Here is a 23,441-nt window from a genome sequence, read left to right as displayed (position 1 = left end):
TCCATAAAGATCTTGGTGAAAACTAGCCATGCCCGGGGACTTTCCACTGGTCACCTGTGATTGGGCCTGGTGGGCATGTGTGCAAGCTGGGCCAGTCAGAGTCCTCTGTGGTCTTGAAACTGGGTCAGAGAATATGGCTGCTACTCTCTGGAAAAGAATTAAAAAGTAGGTAGCTGTTGGCTGATGGTGCAAGTGGCTGTTTTTTAAGAAGCGAAAAAAGCTGTGTTTCAGTGAGTGGGAATAACAAAGTATCGGCTCAGAGAAACATGAAAGAAGCAAAGAGGGCCATGTGTGTTCCCACCACACTCGGGGCCCTGATTCCTCCTGATCCTGAGGCAGGATGTTTCTACCTGTGGGGTTCCTGTTGCTTTAGCTAGCTCTGGCCAACATTACTGAGCCCAAAAGCACTTTAATATTTTTGTCTACAGAAGCTATTACAAAAGTCACACACCAGTGATTGCATCTTCCAGAAGTGCCTTTGTGTTCATGCAATTTACTCTCCCAATACTTCCCTTTTTTGCTTCTTGTTTATTTTTTTAGAATAAACTTTTAAATTGAAATATAACATACACATAGCTGATGTTCATTGTTAAAAGACCCATTTGTAGTTATTTTTTAAGTGACTACTCAAAAGTACTAGGTAAATAGAAGGCAAATTAATCAATTCTCCCCCAAACATTTACTGAAAGAATTCTCAGTGCCAGTAGGTAATGGGGAAGTGGAGATGAATAACATCCAGTCTATATCATCCAGAACACACAACCTATAGGGGGGTGGGCAGATGGGTGTGGACAAGGCAAACAAAGTATTATTTGACAAATTCTAAAGTAGAGCATTTATTTGACAAATATTTATTTAGTGCCCAATATGTAACAGGCTCTGTGAAATAGTCCATGGCAGGAAGTCAGTCTCACGGACCCTAAGTGCTAATGGAAGTATCCTATATAATAAAGATCTAATATGCAAATGGCCGTCACACCCTCACGCCCTCGCGCTGGGGCCTGGGGACCTGAGGCCGAGCCAGGGGACCTGAGGCTGTGCCCCCCTGCCCTGGCGTCGGGGCCGGGGGACATGAGCCCGTGCCCCCTGCCCCAGCACCAGGCCGGGGGACCTGAGGATGTGCCCCCCCGCCCTGCAGGGCTTGACGGGGGTGGGACTGGCTGGGTCTGGGTCTCGCATGATTTCGAAGCTCGCATGTATGGGTGAGCGGGGACTTGACTCTGGGTCCTGTGGTGCACCCAGACTCTGACAGGAGGGAGATTTTCATATACATTTTACAAATTTTCTTTCATCTCTGACACTTCTATTATAGAGAAAGGGCAAATAGCAATGTTAAAATATTTCCTCTAATTAATTCCCTTTTAATGTGCATGAATTTTGTGCACCAGGCCACTAGTAGTATATAAAAAGAGATGTGGCCCTGAGGGGCCAGGAATGGGGAAGATGGCATTTGAGCTGGGCTTAGTATTGAGGCAGGTGGAGAAGGTAGAAAGGGGTATTTTATGGTCAGGAACCAGAACGAGCAAAGTATGGGAGAGCAATGGTTCAAGAACATGGCTGGGAGCTGAGAGAAGACCTCATGACCAGAGGTGGATTATGAGTTGGGAAGCAGGGCAGTGGCAGGATATGAAGCTGGATGAGACCCTGGGGCCAGATCACTAAGAGTCTTCAGTGCTATGTATGGCACAGATATTTACTGCTCACCAAATATCCATCTACTCCCCACATTTCCCAGTCTCCTTGCAGCTGGAGGGAACCATGTGGCTAGTTTTACCAATGTGCTGAAAACGTGTCAGTTCAGGGCTAAAGTATAAAAAAGCAAGCTTTCCTAGGAGCTCACACATTGCCACAGTGACCAAGGAGGCTACACATTGTAAGTGGTATAGCTCCTTGATATTGGCCCTTCCATTAGTCTGGTCCGTGAGTGATTATGTGGAGCATATGTACCATGTGTTAAGCCATTAGGTTTTGGGGGTTAATTTGTTACTGCAGCATAACTTAGCCTATTCTAACTAATGCACCAAGTTGAAAATTTTGGAATTTAATCTAAAGATGGAGAGTAGCCCTCAGAAAGTTTGAATCAGGTGAGTAATATGCCAAATTTGCCAGACCCTGCCATCTACATTGTCCCTATTTGCATGTAACAGCAGTGTCATTATCTACTGTCCCATCTCAGGAGGATTTGACCTTGTTCAGTTCAGCTCCCACTTTTCTTGTTCCCTTTCCCCCACCATGCCCAGAGCTTTCTTGTCACCACTCCACTGGGTCCAGGTTTTGCCCTGGGGCATATATCACCTGGAGTAATAGGGCAGGTTTACACTGAAGGTGTATGGTATGGATGGGCATCTCTCCAGCTGGGCAGGCATCCAGTGAGTTACCAATGCTACTGGAGTGACCTGTTTATTCACCAGTTGCCTACAGAGGCACAATGTATATGGACAAGTTTGGTGCAGGCAAGAGGACGTTCTCTTTCTGGTCATGGCTGAGCGAGCTGTGGCCATGACTTAGTTCTTCCCCATGCCTTGTGTCCCTTGAAGCCGTCATTGCTAGTACCATTCACCTGGCTCAGTTGAGCTTCATGTCCTCTTCCTTTTTGGTAAACTGCCCCAGATCAGCTCCCATGCCAGTGCAGAGCTTGTGGTGACTTTCTGTCACTTTCTTCTCCTCTTGCTATTCTCTGATTCCTTCTACTTTAAGAAAATCTTTCCCCTTTTCTGGCCTCTTCCATGGTACTTCCTTCTCTCTCTCTTCTGGTTCCTCTGTTCTTCTCTAGTTCTTAATAGACTGTTGATCTATTAAATCTAAGGCCTGGTTCATCAGCAATTAATACAAACAAAACCAAAAAGAATAGATTTCCCTTTCTTTAAGCGTAGGGAGGGCTCAATATTCAGACTGTACAATAAGTGAGGAAAAATAATTGCTCTAAGTTGGCAAGAAAAGGGAGGCAACTTCAGACTGTTTTTAGAATGAAAACAAATTGAACCTTCACGTCCTGCCACACGTATAATAGCAGGATTTGGCCTCCCCCCAAACAAGCCACTTGTTCTAAAAGCTTTCAGCCTTACACCATTGTAGAGAGCCATCTCAGGGCTGGAGGTCCATTCTCCTTACTTATTCTTATTTAGGCCCTTCTCATTCCCTTTTTCTCCTCCCAGTTCCCAATGCCCCCAACTCCTGCCCCTGGAGTCCACCCCAGAGGAGATAAAGAATTACTTAAAATCAGAATTACTTTTTCACCTGAAGAGATCGTCCTTTACTTTCTGATGGTTCGGACCTTTCCCTTCCAGACTGGGCTCTGAGCTTTGGCTTTACACAACCATGGAAGAGGCCATAAAAGGGGAAAGATTTTCTTAAAGTAGAAGGAATCAGAGAACAGGAAGAGGAGAAGAAACTTCTCAGGGTTTCCCCCCTCTAACACAGGAGCAGTTTTCTCCAGAAGATGAATTCTTCTGCCATCCCTTTAGTAACAGCACATATAGCAATATTTTTGTGTCTCCACCACGTGTGTTTTCTGTGAATTATTGTTATTATTTTGACTAGAGAATACAGTCAGATGGTTTAAAATTCAAACACAATAAAGGGTATGCACAGAAGAAAAAAATCTACTTTCAGTACCTATCTACCTGCCACCAGTACTCTCCCAGAGGTGGCCAATGTTACAGTTTCTTATGTATCCTTCCACAGTGTTTTACACAAGTACAAGCAAACACGTACATCTATTCTTTCACTATTTTTTACTTTTCACACATGCTACATTGGTTTGTACCTTGCTTTTTTTCGGTTAAAAATACTAATGTAGCTTGGGAAGGGAATGCCCCCATCTTACTACATAAAGAGTTTTATCTTTCTATGGTATTCAGTATATGGGTGTTGTGTAATTTATTTAAATAATCTCCAGTCACATTTATGTGATTTCTTGTGTTTTTACTTTAAGCAGTGCTGCCCTGATAATGTTAGATATTCCATTTTGCACATTTTTTTTAGTATATCTGTAGAAAAAAAATTCCTGGAGATGGAATTGCTGGATCAAGAGAATGACAAGTATTCTAATTGCCTGTCTTTGGCTTGTTCCAAATTACAGTCTTGCCAGCCATTAAGAGACACTCCCCCCCCCCCCCAGTAGAAAACAAGTATTTCTAGAAAAACCCTTTAGGGCCATGTAGGAGTTGGATAGGAGGGAGAGGACCTAGTAGTGCCTATGAGGGAGATGGTTTGTTGTAGGAAAAATGGGGCAGGGGAGATTCATGCTCTTTGGGGATCAGAGGTTCTCTGAAGGTGAGGACACAGACACACCAGACACAGAGAGGAAAGTGTCTTGCTGGCTCTTCCTGGGAATTTAATCTGAAGAGATGATTTTGGGCCCTGGCTGCGTGAATAGGTAGGAATGTCATCCCACACCAAAAGGTTGCAGGTTTGATCCCCAGTCACGATGTGTACACAAGGCAACCGGTCGATGTTTCTCTCTCACCTCTCTTTCTCTCCCTCTGTCTCTCTGTAAAATCAGTCTATATATATATATAGACTATATATATAGTCTATATATATATAGACTATATATATATATAGTCTATATATATATATAGACTGATTTTACAGAGAGACAGATTTTATATATATATAAAATCTGTCTCTCTGTAAAATATATATATATATTTATATATATATTTATATATATATAATTAATAATATATATATATTATTTATATATATAATTTGGGGAGAAAAGCTGTATGCCTGAGGAAGTACCTTGCAGAATTACCAGTAAGAGTAAGGAATAGAACATCATTTAGTAATGGTTAAGTAATGATATTCTATAGAAAAGCAAAGTAGAACAACAACAATAATATCAGCTATTGTTTATTAAGAGTTACTATGTGTCAACATTGGATTAAATATTATTTAAAACCCCATTTAATCTTTATACCAACTCTCTGCATAAGGCACTATTATTTCTAATTTACAGGTGAGAAAATGGAGGATCAAAGATGACAGGTAACTTGTCAAAGGTAACATAACAAGGAAGTGGCAGAGCCAGGATTCCACAAAGGGGTGCATGACCCCACAGCCTGCACTCTCCAATCCACTAGAATGCCTCCTCTCAGGAGCTCTGGGAGAAGTGTCATCGGAGATGGAGAGATTACAGGTGAGATAACAGAGGCTCAGAAGGATATATGGCTTTTTGGGGGGAAATATAAAGAGTATATCACAACCTAGAAAAATGTTTGCTAAATAATGAGAGAAAAAGCTGGTGTATAATTGTTTAAATATGATCACACCTAGAAAAAGTAGAAATACTTGCGGGTGTGCTGCCTACCCACCCAAAATATTCTAGGGCAGTCCGGGGTTTAAAGTTTCTGGTGGTTGTCTGTCTTCTATCAGTGCTATGCTCTGCCTAGGAAAGTTGGGGCACTATGGTTACTTTACGTACAGCTAAAGACATTTAAGTAGTGACTGTATTTTTTTTTTTTTTATATTTTATTGATTTTTCACAGAGAGGAAGGGAGAGAGATAGAGAGAGTTAGAAACATCGATGAGAGAGAAACATCAATCAGCTGCCTCCTGCACACCCCCCACCGGGGATGTGCCCGCAACCCAGGCACATGCCCCTGACCGGAATCGAACCCGGGACCTCTCAGTCCGCAGGCCGACGCCCTATCCACCGAGCCAAACCGGTTTCGGCGTGACTGTATTTTTAATACCATGAGCATTTATTATGGAACAAACACTGTGATGTTGTGATATAATAAGAAATATATATTTTGGGTTTTATGTTCTGTTAGTTGGTCTTTGACCCCTGTTCCTGACACAGAGTGCCTGAAGTCCTTGGAATTGCTTGGGTGATAGGAGCATTTATTGTTCTGCTGAGGAGACTCTTGATGTCCTCCTGATAGCTTCATGGTGGGGTCTGGTCACCAGAAAGACCAAGCCATGATTAGAAACTTAGAACATTCAGCCCTACTCCCCCTCCTCTGGGAAGGAGAGAAGAACTGGAGGTTGAGTTAATAATTGTGCCTGTGTGATGAAGCCTCCATAAAAGTCCCTGAACTGTGGGGTTCAGAGAGCTTCTGGGTTGCTGAACACACAGAGGTGGCACACCCACCGAGGCAAGGAAGCTCCATGCGCCCCCTCCACACCTTGCCTGATGCAGCTCTTCCAACTGGCTGTTCCTGAGCTCTGTCCTTTATAATAAACTGTTACCTTAATAAGTATACTCTTTGCCTGAGTTCTGTGAACCATTCTGGCAAGTTTGGAAACTCAAGAAGTGGGTCACGGGAACCTTTGACTTGTAGCTCTTCGGTCAGAAGTACTGGAGGCCCGGACTTGCGATCGGCCTCTGAAGTGGAGGTAGGGACAATCTTGTGGGACTGAGCCCTGAACATGTGGGATCTGGTGCTATTTCCAGGTAGATAGTGTCAGAATGGAATCGAATTGTTGGTGTGGGAGAAACCCACGCATTTGGTGTCAGAAGTGAAGGTCTGTGGGAGTAGTAGAAAAGAAACTAGTTTTCCCTACACACACACACACACACACACACACACACACACACACTCACACTCAGTGTTGCTAGTGACTCAAACTTTTTCAAAATAGGAAACTCAGAAACCCCAAGGGGTGATATTTGATACAAATCTAGGAGGTTAAGGAAGCAGACATTTTGCGAGGATATCTTAGCCTTACTAATTAATGTAAATTGATATCAATGTCTTGCCTATTCATTAAAAGGCTACTACAGTCATTAGATTTCTGTGGTGATTGTTTTTTAAAGGTTAGCCTTGACCAACTCCATTATAAGTTGTTTTCAGCAGTACAAGTGCACAGAACCAAGGCAAGAGCCTTATATTTATTTCAAACAGTGAAAGTAACAGCTATTAATTGGTTATTTCAGAAAGGTCAGTTGGAATTCCTTTATGTAATCATTTGTTCATCCTGCCTTCATGTTAGTTCTTCTCTGTACTCATTCAGTTCTTTCATTTATGCATTTATTCCACATTGACTAGTCTGTTGTGTGCCAGGTTCTGTGCTGGGCACTGGGAACATAATAGCAACCAGGAAACATTGAGCTTCTCCTTATCAGGCATTGGGTTACTCAAGTCGGTGGTTTTGATTTGAGAAAAAATAGATCCAGAGTGACTGCATTTGCACTGTGAATTTTTAAAGACGTTTATACAAATTACAGATGTAAAATAAGGTAATCTAGAGTGACTTGACCTAGAGCAGTGGTCAGCAAACTGCGGCTCGGCAAACCGTGGCTCACGAGCCGAGGTTTGCTGAACACGGACCTAGAGGGAAATGTTTTAAAGGACAGTTTACTGGAACTTATGAGACAAATGCCCTCTGGTTCTGCTTGGGCAGGACATTCATGCTGAGGCCAGTGTAGCAGAACCAGGGACTAGGAGAACTGGTTTTATGAGCCAGATGTAATCGCTCTTAGAAATTGTTACTTCTACTCTCCCATTTTGCAGATGAGACAGTGGAGGCTGAGAGGATCATCCTGTAAGAAAGAGGCAGGTGGGGAGTGAACTTGGGTGTCCCAATTCCTCTGGTGAGGCTATTTAGACTCTAGCAAAGTGCTGCTACTGCTGAAACTGGTGAGAAAGGCGAAGAGGAAGAGGTGGGGGAAAATGAAAAAGAAGCACAATAGAATAGGGAGAAGGGAAGTGAGAAGGAGCAAAGTACAAGAGGAGGAAAGTGGAGAAGGGAGATCGACTTTAGACTAAAACCTTAATCCAATCAGCAGTTATGGGTAGTTTTGTGTGTGTTCTGTTTTGTTTTATTAGTTTCTCCAAATTCCATTAGAGATAACGATTTCTAAGAGAGGTTACCTCTGGCTCATAAAACCAGGAGTTTTTCCAGTCCCTGGATCTGCTGCAATGGCCTCAGCATGAATGTCCTGCCCCAATGAGAGCCAGAGGACACCTGTCTCATAAGTTCCAGTAAACTGTTCTTCCAACATCTGCCTTTATGTTATGTCACTCTAGGTGACTTGCTGGCCTGATTGTGTTTTCACTGCAGCATGGAGCACAAGACATTGAAAAGCCCATTGTTCCGTGTTGTGATAATATAACACTCTATAAATACTGTAGTTCAATGTACAAAGTGCTGTCCCTCCCACCCTGCTGGTAACCTACGGAGACAGCTGAATGCCTTCTGGTCTGCTGAGCCCAGAAGAGTGGGGCTGGGCTTTCAGAAACAGCTGGGCTGATTCATCCAGAACAAAAGCCAGTTCTTCCTGCTAAATCCCTGGCAGGCATGGGCTGCGAGGCCAGCAGGCCCCTGTACCCCTCGTTGGAAATTTCTTGATCTGGTTCCAAAAGTGTCAGTCTCCTGCATGAGAGCCTTTGATAACTTCCCCATCCCTCTAGCCTGGCATCTTTTCAGCCCACCTCAGAGAGTGGGAGACAGTGGCTTTGGAGGGAAATCTGGGTTCCCAGCTCTGACATTTCCCAGTTGTGCAACGTAAACAAGTGACTTCACTTCTCTGAGCCTCAATTTCTTCATCTGTGAACTGGGAGTGAGAATAGTTCAATCGGAGGAATTTGTTGTCAGATTTGAAGGAGATAATGCTCAGAGCAGGCACCCATGAATCCTGTTGTCCTCTTGCTGCCCTGTTATCTTCTTGCTGTCTCGTTTTGTCTTCCATAACTCAGTCCATGTACCCTGCACTCCAGACACTCTGAAACATGCTCACTCATCTTAAACACCTCCATGCCTTTACCTACAGGGTTCCCATAACCAGCTACTGTTTACAGAGTCCTTTCTGTGCCCCACTCTTTGACATGGACAATTTCATTTTCCCACAACTCTTTGAGGTGGACACAATTATCAGATCAAGAAACTGAGGCACAGAGAGGTGTCCCCCAAGGCCTAGCTCACCTCTTTTTTGCAGTCTCCTTGGACTCTGTGTTCCCCAGCTCTCATCCCATCCCCACCTGATCTTCCTCTATCTTAATTCCCATAACTCCCTGTTGTAAATGTCTGTTTCCTTGGCCACAGACCCTGCAAAGATTGAGTCTATGACTGATTTATTTGTATGCCCTTCCCCCCCAAATGCAGGACCTGCACACAGCTGGTACTCAGAAAAGCAATAAGTAAATAATAGTAAGGAAAAAAACCAGAACACATAAACTTCTTTTATGGGTACAGTTTGAAAGAATACAAAAATAGCCCTGCCTCAAAGATCTTTTTGGTGTGTGTGCTTAAGGGGTTTTATGAGTTACTTTTTATTTCTACAGCATAGGTGTTTATGGTCTTTCTTAAAATAAGTCTACATTTCTCAAGCAACTTCAAATAACTTCCATATAAAGAGACATTGACTTGTCATGAAGCAGTATATCAAGTGTACAGGGAAGGGGCTAACCTCAAGCCCTAACATTGTCAAGATGAAATGAAATAATTCCTGATCCTGAATAGGAGGCATGGAAAAGACCTTCCCTTCCCCTGGACTTTCTTTCACTTTTGCTGTGGAAAGAAGCTGGGTTCAAATCCCAGTCTACCACTCACCCAACTCTGGAGGCTTAAGCGGGTTACTTATCTTTTCTGAGCCTGTTTATTTATTTGAAAAAATGAAGATAATTATACCTAACCTGGATGATAGTTGTAAGGCTTAATTGAAACAATAAATGCAGATAGTATATAATAAGTGCCTAAAAAGTGGTAGTTATAATTACAATTTTAGTTGCTATTATGATGAGTGCCACTGTCATAGGACCACCTGTGTGCAGCTTCGGACAGCAGTGACAGGCCTTGTGGAAGGAGAAAGGGCATCTAGGTGCTTTTGCTATTTCCTTGAAATTCTAAGCTGGGAGGTGGATGGAGGGGAGATTTGCTGCTGGATAAGAGAAACAGTGACCTTGCTCAGGCTCATGCTGACTGGCGTTTGTTGATGGGACACAGTTACAGAATCGTGTCTGCCAGGGATCCAACGATGTGGAAATTCAACTGTGGGTTTTATGGCTGAGCTGACAGTGATCACATGGAACTAATACTCGATAAGTTCTCATTAAAATAATAGGACAAACACATTCCTGCCCATGGATTCAGAAGACGTTAGAATTGGCAGCTCTTGGAATTCAAAGCACAACCCTCTGCTGAGTCCTCCTGATGTGTCCCAAATTCATCTTCCATTTCCCTCATTTACCAATTAATTAACTCAATAAAAATGTGCTAAGCCTCTGTTCTGTGACGCTGGGGATATATTAGAAAACCAACAACCACTTTCTCCTTCTTCTGAGCTCCCAGCCACTGAGGGAGATATACACATAAACAGGCACTCAGTGTAGAGGAATGAATGAGGGAACCCAGGGTATGGGTAGTTGTGTGCTGGTAAATGTTAAACAACAGGCTTTGGGATCAGGGAGAAGGGAAGTCTCAATTTGCAGCCTTTGCTGATTTCTCCCACCATGGCTGATTTCAGATTATCAGTGTGATGTTACTGAATGTGGAATTGGGAAGTTACGTGCAAATAGGTAAATAGGTAAAATAACTGGGATCAGGCCTAAGTCATCAGTTGGACATGCCCTGAGGGCTCCCAGTTGAGGGGAACCCCCCCCCAAGTGCACGAATTTCATGCACCAGGCCTCTAGTTTATACGTTTATATAAATTAATTTTTACTGAAGGCTGTGTTTAACAAGTAGCTATCAAAATTCCTAGAAATTTAACCACCAGCTCTTGCAAGCTGATTCTAGCACACCACTGAAGGGACCGAGGCTGGAGCCAATAAAAGACTCCTTCCCTTCTTCCAGGCTTGTCTTCCTCCAGCCTCCACACCTTTGCTTGTTCTGTGCCCTTAGCAAATGCCATCCCATTCCTCACCTCCATCCTTATTCTTTCTGTCCTTTCAAGGCTGATGTGTCCTTCTGCTTAGTGAAGCTCTGTTTCCTGCCTGGCTTCCCCTCCCCTTTCTCTCCATCCACAGGTTACAGTGGGAGCAGCCAGGTTTGTGCAGTGGGACTCTGCCTTTCTGGCTAGAGTCCATTGGATAAAAGATAGGCATCTGACCCAAGTTAGCTATGGGTCACAGACAAAGATTTCAGCTCACTGAAAGCAGAAATGCTTGTCTAAAGAGACACAGAGCAATAATAAGATGGGCAGCAGTGAAAGATGGGGTGAGAGTACCTCCCCAATTTCCTTTAGAATTCAGGTCCTGCTTCTAATCTGACCCCAGGGCCCACTGTATCCCTGCCCTAGGGCTCCTGGGGATATCCCAGGATCTCCTAAGAGAACCCCCTCAATTAATCTTTGGCACAAATTTTCCATTTTGTGCTCTACTTCTAGGAACTTGCTATAAGGCATTCAATGCTCAATAAATACTTACCCTAACAACTAATTTTTCTGAAGTGAACTCCAGGAGAGGTCTGCACCCAAAAAAGCCTCACAGGTGCAGAAGTCTTCCCTGGCTAGCCTGGCCTTCTCCACTCTGAGTTTCTCCACACCTATCTAGCCACTTGATGAGGGTCTCACTGGCTTTCTCAGTGGAAGATGGCCACCTCAAATGGTGACATTAGCCTTTAGAGATAACCAGTCCTCACGGCCTAGTTAAGTAGCCAAAATGGTTATGTCCCAGACTCTAACCCCAAGTTCTGGTAGTCCAGCTTGGTTCTGGTAACTTTTCTTAACACTCTCCACTGTGTTTGGGGTGGGTGGGGGTTATAGTACAAACTTGGGTGCCTAGCAAGGGCCACCCCTGTGGATGGGGAGAGGCCTTCTCAGAAGAGGGACTAGGCACCACCAAACTGTCTACTGCTTGGCCTGGGTGTGGCCTTTATTTCCCCAATTCATTCTGAAGGTGAGGATTCAGGGCAAAGAGGCTTCACTGAGACCTAGACCCAAGGCAGGAGGAGTACAACAAGGAATCTAGAAAGAAATGAGAATAAGACACCAAGGCAGAGGGCAAATCTAAGCATCCATGAAAGACAGACTTAACCTTGACTGAAAAGTCAGACCAAGATATAGCTTGACCACCTGTGAAACGCATGTGTTGATGTATGCAAAGCAAAACCCTAGGAATTTGGGTGGCCCTCCAGTATAAATATTGGTTATCATCATCATTATTTTAAATTATTTCTGGTGATAGCCTAGGTTTACGGGCTTTTCCAGTACAAAATGGAGCAATCACAGAGTTATGGGTGCAAGTCTCTGCTCTCTAGGCCTGAGTTTCCCCTTTTCTACAATGAGGGGTTGGACCAGATGTTCTCCAGTGTCTCCTCCATCCCAATATGATATTCTCCAGTTCAGTGGACACAGAGACTCAGAGGTTAACCTCTCTGGGCCTGAGAGAAGTTGCCAGGGTTGGAAATGATATGTTAGATAATAACAGGACATGTGTATGCTGGAAGTTGTAATCAAAGAGCTCAAAGCCAAACAATCTGCATTTCTGCTTTTCTCCCCACCTGTCCCACAGTGGGCCCCAGGAGTCTGGAAAAAGCAGGGATGGCAGAGAGGGTGTAAGCCTCCCTGAGGTTGGGCATCCTGCTTCAGTTATGGGAGAAAGTGGAACTGGGCTGAGTTTCCCAAGTCAGGAAGGGTGGCAGGGTATGACACAGGACATTGAGCAAAGGAGAGAGGGCCAAAGACTCAGCCTGTGTGGTGTCACTTGTGTGCTCAGGAGAGCTATTCAAGCCTCTCTATGGCTTGCCTTCCCCATCTCAAAACTGTATCTGGTAATGCCTACCTTGTGTGTGTATGTTGGGGGCAGGGGTAGGGAAGTGAGGGGGAAAGTTGGTAGCACCTGGGAAGCCTAGAGCATGGACCAGGTGTTCAAGAAATGGTTCCTCTAATTCCAAGTGTTGTACAAAGAGAAGGGTCAGGAGGAAGAGCCAGGCTGGGATTCCCCAGGCCCTCTGCTTCTCTGGCTGCTACTCAATGGAAAAACCAGGAACTCTGCTCTTGGCCTCTTTACTTTTCTGCTCTGATTCCCAGCTTAACAGTTAAGGATTTGGTACATTTTACCTCGTGTTAGAGGGAGATTTAACCCACCTGAACATGGAGCTGCTGCCAGCACCTATGCTGGGAATGGACATCTTGATCACCTCATCCAGTCTCCTGTTGTGAGTCTCCTGACTTGGAGCCTCAGCGCAGCTGCAAGAGGCCTGGGAACCCACATTTGCACCAGGACTGTAGTCCTGCTCCATCCTAAATGGCTATCTCTCAAACGCATGTGATGTGCTTTGAGATAAATAAAATATTACACTTGTTTACATTACCTTGCATTCCTCTTTCTAACTGTGGATTTGCTTAACCACCTAAAATAATATCTGCCTTCACACTAACCAGAACTTTTATTTATAGAGAACTCACAGTACCTGCCATTGTGCTGAGTCCTTCTCTTACTGAGTCTTCCCAACAGCCCCATGAAGTCGCAGTTTTACAGAGAGGAAATTGAGCCTCTGACATGTTAAGTCACTTGCCTAAAGTTACGGACTAGTGTCAGGAGTTGGAACCCGGGCGGCCTGACTGCAAAGGCTCTGCTCCCAGTTTTAACTTAAGGACAGGGATGCACTTTGCCATCTCTTGTTTCTTCGCTCTGAATGAAGTTGGGAATCATCCTTCGCATTTATTCCCTTCAGCGGGTCCAGCTGCTGCTCGCACCTTCCCTGCTTTTGTGAGTAGCGCATTTCAGCCGCGGAAGGCTTTGCCTGGGAAGTGGGACCTCGCGGGAGCTGAAATAAGCCTCGGCTGGTCCTAGTGGGACGTGGCACGCTGCCCATCCCAACTGAGCTCCCGGACTCCAGCCCAGCCCAGCCCAGCCGCTCCTCCCCCCGCCAAGCTCCCGCAGCTGTCCCCTGAGTGCTCCGGGCCTCAGGTTCCTCGCATCTAAGGCAGGGAGCTTGTTTCCTTCCTTGGACAAGCAGCGAGGGTTGGTAAAGAGACCGAAGGTTAGCCCGAAGGCAGTGTCGCCATTCTCCCGGCAGCCTAGGGGAGGGGCCGGCGCGCCTGCCCCCTCCCTCCCTACCCCGGCCGCCCCGCCCCGCCCCCAGGGCGGCTCCGGCCAGCGCCCTGCCCAGCCCGACCCACCGACCGCAGCCCTCTCGCCCGGCCCTCCCGGAACCAGCTGAGCACAGCTGGACCCAGCAGCCGCCGTCGCCAGCGCCGCAGCCCCAGGTAGGGGAAGGGGGCGTCTACGACCCGGGGCATCTGGGCATCTGGGCATCTGGAAATCTCGGTCATATGGGTCCTCCCCCCCGGCCCCCATTCCGGTCTAGAGCTCCCCTCCCGGTCTGGCGCCTGGACCTCGGGCGGCGGGGGCAACGCTGGAAAAGGGCTTTCTCTCTCACGTAGCTTGTCTCGCAGAGGAAACAAGGAGGTTTGGGTTGGGGGGCTAGGGCTGGGGAGGAGGGGATCGGGCCTCACCCACAGGCCCCCGCTGTGCTGCAAACATCGACCCCGCCCCCGCGGCTGGTGGAACTGGGCCCAGGGCTACCTCGGCACGGCACTCGGTGTACCTGACCGGGGCTTGCAGGTAATCGCTCGCCCGAGGTCTGGGCGGTGGCTCCGCTGGGGAGCCTGCTCCACGGATTCTTGACTCCAGGATAATATAATGCCTTTGCTTGCTTGTCCTGAGTGATGAGGAGCCTCCCACCCACTTCCTCGTTCTGGACCCAGCACTGTTAGAAAGTTTTCCTTGTACTTTTGAGAAATCTTCTTGCATTTGCTACCAGTAGGTGTGGTCTCCTCAGTTCTACAGTATTTCTTCCTTTCCCTGCCTCACAGGCAGACTTCTTTCAAAATTGAGGATAGTGATTGGAATCTCCCTGTTCTCCCTGGGTCCCCAGACCACTGGGCCATGCCTAAGGGCAAGCCTGAGTCCTTGGAAGCTTTGGGACATCTTTTGTAGCCCCTCATCTGCCCAGGCATCTACCCTTTATTCTGCCCTCACACCTTCCTCAGACAGAAGGCAGGGCTGCTGGGGGAGGTTCGGCTTTTGTTTGGCCTGGAGGACTTCTCAAAGACTTAGTCCTGCACATCCTGTTATCCCAGGACCACATTTCTGACCAGGGCACTGCGACCTTTTCCTGCACTGTACTTGACAGTGAGCATAGCTTGCTGAAGTCTGACCCCAGCCCCATGCCATAGCTGAGAGAACTGAAGGGCCCTGAGAGTTTGTGACAGGCTCGAAGTCACATAGTCACATAGAGGAAGGGGCAGGGCTGGGACCCAGTTCCAGTGGACCCTCGGGTGACTCCCTCTAGCTGGTGGTACCTTAGACTCTTCTTTTTTAAAAAAATAGTTTTTGGTTTTTTTAATCCTCACCGAGGATATGCTTAGAGAAGGAAGAGAGAGAGGGAAGGAGGGAAGAGAGGAGGGGAGGGGAGGGGAAGGGAGGGGAGGGGAGGGAAGGGGAGGAGAGAGAGAGAGAGAGAGAGAGAGAGAGAGAGAGAGAGAGAGAGATCAATGTGAGATAGCAACATTGATCAGTTGCCTTTGTAGCTCAGGTGTGTGCTCTGACCAAGAATCGAACCAGCAACGGTTTGGTGCACAGGATGACGCTCAACCAACTGAGCCACTCCCACTGGGTCTTAGACTCTTTTTTTGAGTTTCCATTCACTAAGGGACTGAGTACTTCCCCTCCACCTTTACACGCACTTGGGGGTGCTGGTTGGTGTTCTTTGGGGATGTTAAGAGGAAGAGGCTTGGAACAGAGGAGGGATAGGAGAGGAGACAGTGGGCATCCAGCTCCCTTGAGACTCCATTTTCCTTTCTGAGGCCTCACTATTTATAAATGCCAGGGAAATTGTAAACAGCCGGAGGAGCTTGAGTTGGCACTGGCCTGAGTTATACAGCAGCAAAGAAGGTTTCCCTGTGATTCAGGGAAAGAAACTTTACTCCAGAATTTTCCATAGTCTTTTTTATTACGGACTAATGTGAATTTGGAAAGCAGGCAGCTCCCTGGAGGGGAGGCTGCAGGGTTTGCCTCTCATGGCATTTCCTTCCTCCCTGCTTCCTTGATTCAGTTCTCTTGGGTCTAGTGCCTTGTCCTGCGAGGTACCAAGAATCCCTGAGGAGGACAAAGCTCTCTATCCTCAAGATACTTCCCATCGAGAGTGGTCGACACAGTCATGGGATACTGATAGTCTGTAAGAGGGGTGACTATGTCTGGGTGACCCAGGCCTTAGAAATGAGTAATAGTTTCCCAGGAGATAAAGAGATTGAGGGAAAAGACATTTTAAGAAACAGGAACAGCTTGTGCAAAGGCACTGAGGTTTTCTGAGCAATCTACTTAGCTATAATGGAGAATGGGGGAAGGGTAGAGTGATGGGAGTTGAGACTAAATAAAGATGGAACTTGATTGTAAACTAAGGGTTTGGACTTCATTTTAAAGACAGAAAGGATTTTGGCTAAAACTCTCAATCTGGTGGCTGATGTAGGAGATGCATTGGAAGGGGCTAGATTGGGGGCAGGGAGACCCCAAGCCGGTGTCCCATGGTCAAGTGAAAGAGAGTTCAGGTCTGAACCAGAGCAGTGGCCCTGGGATGGATCAGAGCAGCAGATTCTAAAAGCCCAGCTGAAGATCTCCAAACTTGCCATACATTTCATCTAAAAGCAGACAACAGGCTTATACCTACTGGATAAAGCTGCTAAGTTATTCTGAGTTTTGCTGTGTTGTTTTTTCTTCTTTTTAAAGCAATTATGTATTGTTAAAGATTCAAACATGGAGAAGAGTATAGAGTGATTTTCATCTCTCCAACCCCCCTTTTCCCCCAGAGGTAGCTACTGTTAACAGCTGTGTGTGCACTTGTGCCAAACTATTACAAGCAAGAGCAGTTGACCGGCTGCCTTCACAACTTCTTGGCCCTCCAGTGTCAGTAGATCACTTCCCCCTGCTCCATCTGTGTGGGTACTTTGGGTCTTTCAGGAGAAATTGCCAAGTCATAGAGATGATTGATGCATGGTCTGTAGTCCTTGGCTGAGGCTTTGGTCTTTGATTTTCTTCAAGAAACTTTACAGCCTAAGCCTACAATCTCTGAGGGTGTAAATATTCTTATTCGAGACTAGGTCTGAGAGAAGTTAAAAGCACTGACTTGGGAGTGGAGCCACACTGTTCGTTCTTCTGAGTGACTTGGGCAAGTCCTGGCTCTCTGTGAAATGGGGGGTGGAGCAATGGGGGGTGATGCATATTATATGCATCATAATCATATAAAGCTGACTTTTAGAATACCAATCGCTGGGACATTAATTACTTTGTTGATTCCTCACAACCATTCCTCTGAGGTCGATACTATTATCCCTCTGGGAGAGGTTAACTAATATGCCTTGGGTTATGAGACTGTTGGGTGATGGTACCCGGACTCCAGAGGTCTGATGATAGAGCCAGAGATCTTAATCACTGCAGACATTCTCCAGAAGGTTCCATCTCGTTCTTTCATGAGTACTGATGGGGGAGTTTTGTTGTGGCTGTGACAATGAAGATGAGTTGGCGTGCATGGCTTGGGATGCTCAGTCCTGTAGCAGAGAGGCCTGGAGGGGCCTCCCAGGGCTGTTTGTAAACACTTTTCTGTACTATCAAGAGGACTCCAGTGGGGAGCTCATTTTTTCCTATATTTCAGACAACACAAGACTTGCCCAAGGTCACCTGTTGAGTTGGGAACCCAGCAAGGATCAGTCCCCTGTCCATTTACCATTTGAGCCCATGTTCTGGAAAGGTTTCTGGGAAAGCCAGGAAAAGTGGAAGCCCCTCCACCCCTGCCCCATGGTTATTCCCTGAGAAAATGCCTGCCGAAGCAGGAAAAAGCAGGTCCCAGGAGTTATGCATTTTTGGGGGAAGGGAAAGAAAGAGACCAGTGTTTAGGCAGCTGGGGGATGTTAAGTAAAAATATCTCCTCTCTTTCAACTGAGTGAGCGTGTGTCATATTTCAGCCTGATGTGGTTTGTGAGTTTGGAGACCACAGACAGGCTGGGTTCCTGCTGCTCTCTGGCTTCCCCTCTCTTCCTCATTCTGCCATTTGCCTGGGACCACAGCAGCAACTTAAGGGCAGAGCAGAGAAAAGCGGTGAGCACGGCCCTGGTTTTGCCACTGACAAAGCGTGGGTGACTTGTGCTAATATGTGCCTTTCTCTGGGCCCCCGTGTTCACTCTGCACTAGTGGGGGTGGACAGGGTAATGGCAGGCTTTCTGGGTGCTGATGGCCTTGAGTCAGAGGGCTTTATGCTCAGTGCAGGAACATGGGACCTGCATCTCTGGGAGCACAAAGTGAGCCCACAGCAGTTGTCTGTGTTTAAGTTACTTGTGCCAGTGCCAGCGCCAGCTGGAGAGTCGGCCACTGTTCATGAATTTGGTCTTTGTGGACTGAATTGGTTGCCCCATTTTGCAGATAAGGAAGTTGAGGTCTGATTCATTTGTGTGTCCTATTCCCTGTTCTACAAGCAATAAGAATCATGGCCATCATATGTACATAGCATGCTTACTGTGTGCGCTCACCTTTTGTCTCTACTGTCTTGTTTAATGTTGTAACAGCCCTATGAAAGAGGTGATAGTGACTCAGTTTTACAGATGAGGAAACTGAGGCATGGCCTAGAGAGATGAAATGATTTACTTTTTCTTCTTTGAGCCTCGTAGGAGCCCTGAGGTTGTCATTATGGGCCCCATTTTACAGGTGAGGAAATTGAGGCCTGGAGATATGAGTTCTCTTGCCCGGGCCACATGGCCAGTTAGGTTCCTCCCCAGGCCCTCCATCCAGCTCCTTCCTGCTTTGCTTTTTCTGCCGCAGAAGGAGCCTCTGTGCCCCTTGCTTTCAATGCTTGGACTAAGGGATAACAGTTTTCTTCCTGGGCTGTAAAGCATCCCTGAAATTTCCTCTTCCCAAAGGGACTCCAGAAACGGTTTGAGCCATGGTGTCTCTCAGGGAACTCTGATGAAGGCATCACACCAGTGGGAATGGATTTGTTGATACTGCTGTTGAGCAAACAGCCTTATATCTTTCCAGCCTCAACAAGGATATCATGTGGGACCAGTTTATTTGCCAAGCAAAGAAAATTTTTATGATATATGTAAGCTTTCAGGGTGGAGCCTGGCCCTTCATTTCCTTTCTTTTCTTTTTTTTAAAATTGTTTTATTGCTTAAAGTATTACAAAGGGTATTACATATGTCTCCTTTTTTTCCCCCCGCCCTTGACAATCCCCTGGCCTCCCCTAACACCCAGTGTCTTATGTCCATTGGTTATGCTTATATGCATGCATACAAGTCCTTTGGTTGAACTCTTACCCGCCCCCCATCTGTCCCCCCTGCCCTCCCCGGCCTTCCCGCTGCAGTTTGACAGTCTGTTCGAGGCAGCTCTGCCTCTGTATCTATTTTTGTTCATAAGTTTGTAATGGTCTTTATTATCCATGAATGAGTGAGATCATGTGGTATTTTTCCTTCATTGACTGGCTTATTTCACTTAGCATAATGCTCTCCAGTTCCATCCATGCCATTGCAAATGGTAAGAGTTCCTTCTTTTTTACAGCAGCATAGTATTCCATCGTGTAGATGTACCACAGTTTTCTAATCCATTCATCTACTGATGGGCACTTAGGCTGTTTCCAGATCTTCGCTATGGTGAATTGTTCTGCTATGAACATACGGGTGCATATATCCTTTCTGATTGGCGTTTCTGGTTTCTTGGGATATATTCCTAGAAGTGGGATCACAGGGTCAAATTGGAGATCCATTTTTAGTTTTTTGAGGAAACTCCATACTGTCTTCCATAGTGGCTGCACCAGTCTGCATTCCCACCAGCAGTGCACAAGTGTTTCTTTTTCTCCACATCCTCTCCAGCACTTGTCGTTTGTTGATTTGTTGATGATAGCCATTCTGACAGGTGTGGGATGGTACCTCATCGTTGTTTTGATTTGCATCTCTCAGATGATTAGTGATTTTGAGCATGTTTTCATATGTCTCTTGGCTTTCTGAATGTCCTCTTTTGAAAGGTGTCTATTTAGGTCCTTTGCCCATTTTTTGATTGGATTGTTTATCTTCCTTTTGTTAAGTTGTATGAGTTCCCTATAAATTTTGGAGATTAGGCCCTTATCAGATATGACATTGGCAAGTATGTTTTCCCACGCAGTGGGCTTTCTTGATGTTTTGTTGATGGTTTCTTTTGCTGTGCAGAAGCTTTTTATTTTGATGTAGTCCCTTTTGTTCATTTTCTCTTTAGTTTCAAGTGCCCTAGGAGCTGTATCAGTGAAGAAATTGCTTTGGCATATGTCTGAGATTTTGTTGCCTTTGGATTCTTCTAGAATTTTTATGGTTTCCCATTGTATATTTAAGTCCTTTATCCATTTTGAGTTTATTTTTGTGTATGGTGTAAGTTGGTGGTCTAGTTTCATTTTCTTGCATGTATCCGTCCAATTTTCCCAACACCATTTATTGAAGAGACTATCTTGACTCCATTGTATGTTCTTGCCTCCTTTGTCAAATATTAATTGAGCATATTGGTTCGGGCCAATTTCTGGGCCATTTCCTTTCTATAGCGACTATGGCTGGGCTGGGCCCTTGGTAGATACTGAGTAAATACTAGTTAATTTTTTGGGGAGTAGCAAAGTGCTATGGGTGGAATACACATGGAATATGGGGCGCTTTTTTCTCCCCTCCTCCAAGAACCTTTTTTTCTTTTTCTAATTATAGCAAATGTTGATGATAGGAAATTTGGAAAATAAAAAAGTATAAAAGATAAGAACTATCTATAATTCTGCCAACCAGAGATAATCACTGCTAACATTTGAGTGCGTTTCCTTCCTGATGTTTTCAGTACTTTTTTTTTTTTTTTACCCTCACATAATTGTGGTCATACCAAATTTATAATTTCCTATTCTGACTTTTTGTTTCAACAGTATAACATAAATATTTTCTCATGTTTTTCAGGACTCTAAGTTTAATTTTTGTTGTTATTGTTGTTAATCCTCACCGAGGATATTTTTCCATTGATTTTTAGAGAGAGTGGAAGAGAGGGGGAGAAAGAGGTAGAGAGAAACACCCATGTGAGAGAGACACATTGATTGGTTGCCTTCCGCATATGCCCAACCAGGACCGGGGATTGAGCCTGCAACCAAGGTACGTGACCTTGACTGGAATCGAACCCGGGACTCTTCAGTCAGCAACCTGATGCTCTATCCACTGAGCCAAACTGGCTAGGGCTCTAAGTTTAATTTTTAAAGGATTTTTAAAAGTATACTATATATAAGTAGATAAATGCATGTCTATTGCTATTTTAAATCTTTTGTTCCAATAGTCCGGGGATTAAAGAAGTGAAATTATGCATTTTATTTGTAAAAAAATCAGGTTTTACCTTTTTATTATGAAAATATGTGCTGATCTGATTTAATCACTCTATAATTATATTTAAGGAGTGAATATACTATGGTTCACTTAACTGACCCTCTATCATTAGGCATTTAGCCTGTTTATAAACAGTGCTGCGATGAACATACTAGTGCTTACATTATTCTTTTTTTTTTATTTCTTAGGAGGGTACCCAAGAATTGGAGTTTCTGGGTCAAAAATGACGTACTTTACAGGTTTTGCTACATTTTGCCAAATTGCTGCCCAGAAAGGTTGCAGCCTTTGTGGGAGCCTTGGAAGCTGGTTATCAAAATTCTAGCTCAGGGACCATTTATGGAAATACTATATCATACTTCATTCATTCATTTAGTAAATACGTTTGCACAGTTCAGCATCAGTAAAATATAACGGTTAAGATCCAAGCTGAAGAGGTAGAGAGACGCTGGTTCTCATTCTAGTTTCTGCTTGGCACTTGCCGTAAGACCTTGAGCTTAAGCCAGGTCACTGCTCTATCTCTATACTTAGAACGGAAGGGCTTGACTTTGTGTCCCCCTGACTTTGTTGTGACTGTGGTGACCCTCAGCTGAAGACCAATCTCCTGACTCCCTTCTCTCCTCAACACAGTTTCCAGACTCCAACTTTTAGAGTTTGGACCTTGGAAATCGCCTGACCCCAACCCTTTACTTCATGACTGGGAACAAGTGAGTTTCCTGAAGCACACAGCAAAAACCTAACCAGTTTCCCTCCACTTTGCACAGAAAGAGTCTTAAATCCCTGTTCGGGGCTCAGACAAGACCACAGTTATCTCTCTCTCTCTCTCTCTCTCTCTCTCTCTCTCTTTTAAGATAGTGATCTTCTTTTTTAAAAAAATATGTATTTTTTTTTTTTATTTCAGAGAGGAAGGGAGAGGAATAAAGAGATAGAAACATCAATGATGAGAGAGAATCATTGATCGGCTACTTCCTGCCCACTGGGGACCAAGCCCTTCAGTCTCCAGACCGTCGCTCTATCCACTGAGCCAAACCAGCTACGGCCCCCAGATCTCTTAATGTCTTATCTTTGAGGCTCTTCCTACCCATTGTATGTGCCTCCCTCTTTTCTTCCCACACTGAGTCGAACTATTTGGTCCACAGCTATGAGTTTCTAGAATCTGAACAGCCCTTGAAATATTTTGCTGCCTAATATCGCAGCAAAGTTGGTCCAGCTCTTCTCTAAGAGAGTGTGACTCAATAGGAAGCCATCTGAGGGGGGAGAATTATAGCTGTAGGACCTGGCATTTGGCTTAAACATTTCCACCTGAAGTTTTTATATTTAAGACTATAAACACCAATTTCAACCTATAGATTGCAAACTATAGCCCTGGGGAGCGCCTAGATTGTTTTTGCATACCTCTGAGCTGAGTGGTTTTTACATTTTCAAAAGGTTGTTAAAAAACACACACAAAATAAAAACCCAAACCAGGAAAAATATGCAAAAGAGAAGGCATGGGGCCTGCAAAGCCTAAAATATTTACTGCCTGACCCTTTACAGTAAAAGTTTGCTATCCCCTGATCTAGAGTAATCACAGCTTTATGTTTTTCTCTAGTGAGCAAGAGGCCTGGCCTCATCTCTTGAAATTTAGTGAGACCAAGATGTAGGGCAGGCAGCCTGACTTGGCAGGAACTTTTGCCCAGACCTTAGCGGTGTGACTGTCAGCACATAATTTCACTTCTCTGAGCTTTGCCTGTCCTTCACAACATGGGGACAATGATATCTGCCTGGCAGAGTTATTGTGAGGATGAGAGATGATGTATGTCAGAGTTTAGCACTTGGCAAGTGATCAGAAAATCTTAGCTGTTCTCATTGGGTGGCCCTTTGAACCCTTCTGGCTTTATTGGTCAGATACCATGTTTCTCCCACCAAATCTGAAGGTTCTCCCAGTGAGCTGGGAGCAGTCTTTTAGGAGAAAAACACATCTGCTCCAGTCGCCCCTAACCCACACCCCAGGGCAGAAAGCTCCTCTGCAGTCACCTTCTATGGGGTTCCTGGTAGCTTGCATACTTTCACTAATAGGGAGCTCTCTACCTGAAGACCAGCCTTTGCACTGTTGGGCAGCTCTGACTGTTAGAAAGCGCCTCCTCTCCCTGTGCTCTAAGATGTAATTCAGCAAACAGGCACCTAGCAAGCCTGGGCTGGGATCTGAATGCCG

At 45.3% G+C, this 23,441-nt stretch overlaps 1 protein-coding gene across 1 annotated transcript in view; it reads left to right on the top strand.

Moving 5' to 3' along the window:
• Positions 1 to 14,042: 14,042 nt before the first annotated feature.
• The window catches only part of GSN (gelsolin), a 51,257-nt gene continuing 41,858 nt past the window's right edge, over positions 14,043 to 23,441 (top strand). The window contains exon 1 of the mRNA XM_081103089.1: positions 14,043 to 14,101. The gene's annotated coding sequence lies outside the window, so the exon portion shown is untranslated. The remainder of the gene's footprint in view (positions 14,102 to 23,441) is intronic.

The sequence above is a fragment of the Myotis nattereri genome, assembly GCF_964212035.1.
Source record: "Myotis nattereri genome assembly, chromosome: 12".
NCBI classification, from domain to species: Eukaryota; Metazoa; Chordata; class Mammalia; order Chiroptera; family Vespertilionidae; genus Myotis; species Myotis nattereri.
The sequence above is the reverse complement of the archived record's forward strand: the minus strand, read 5'-3'. Positions and strand labels throughout refer to the sequence as shown.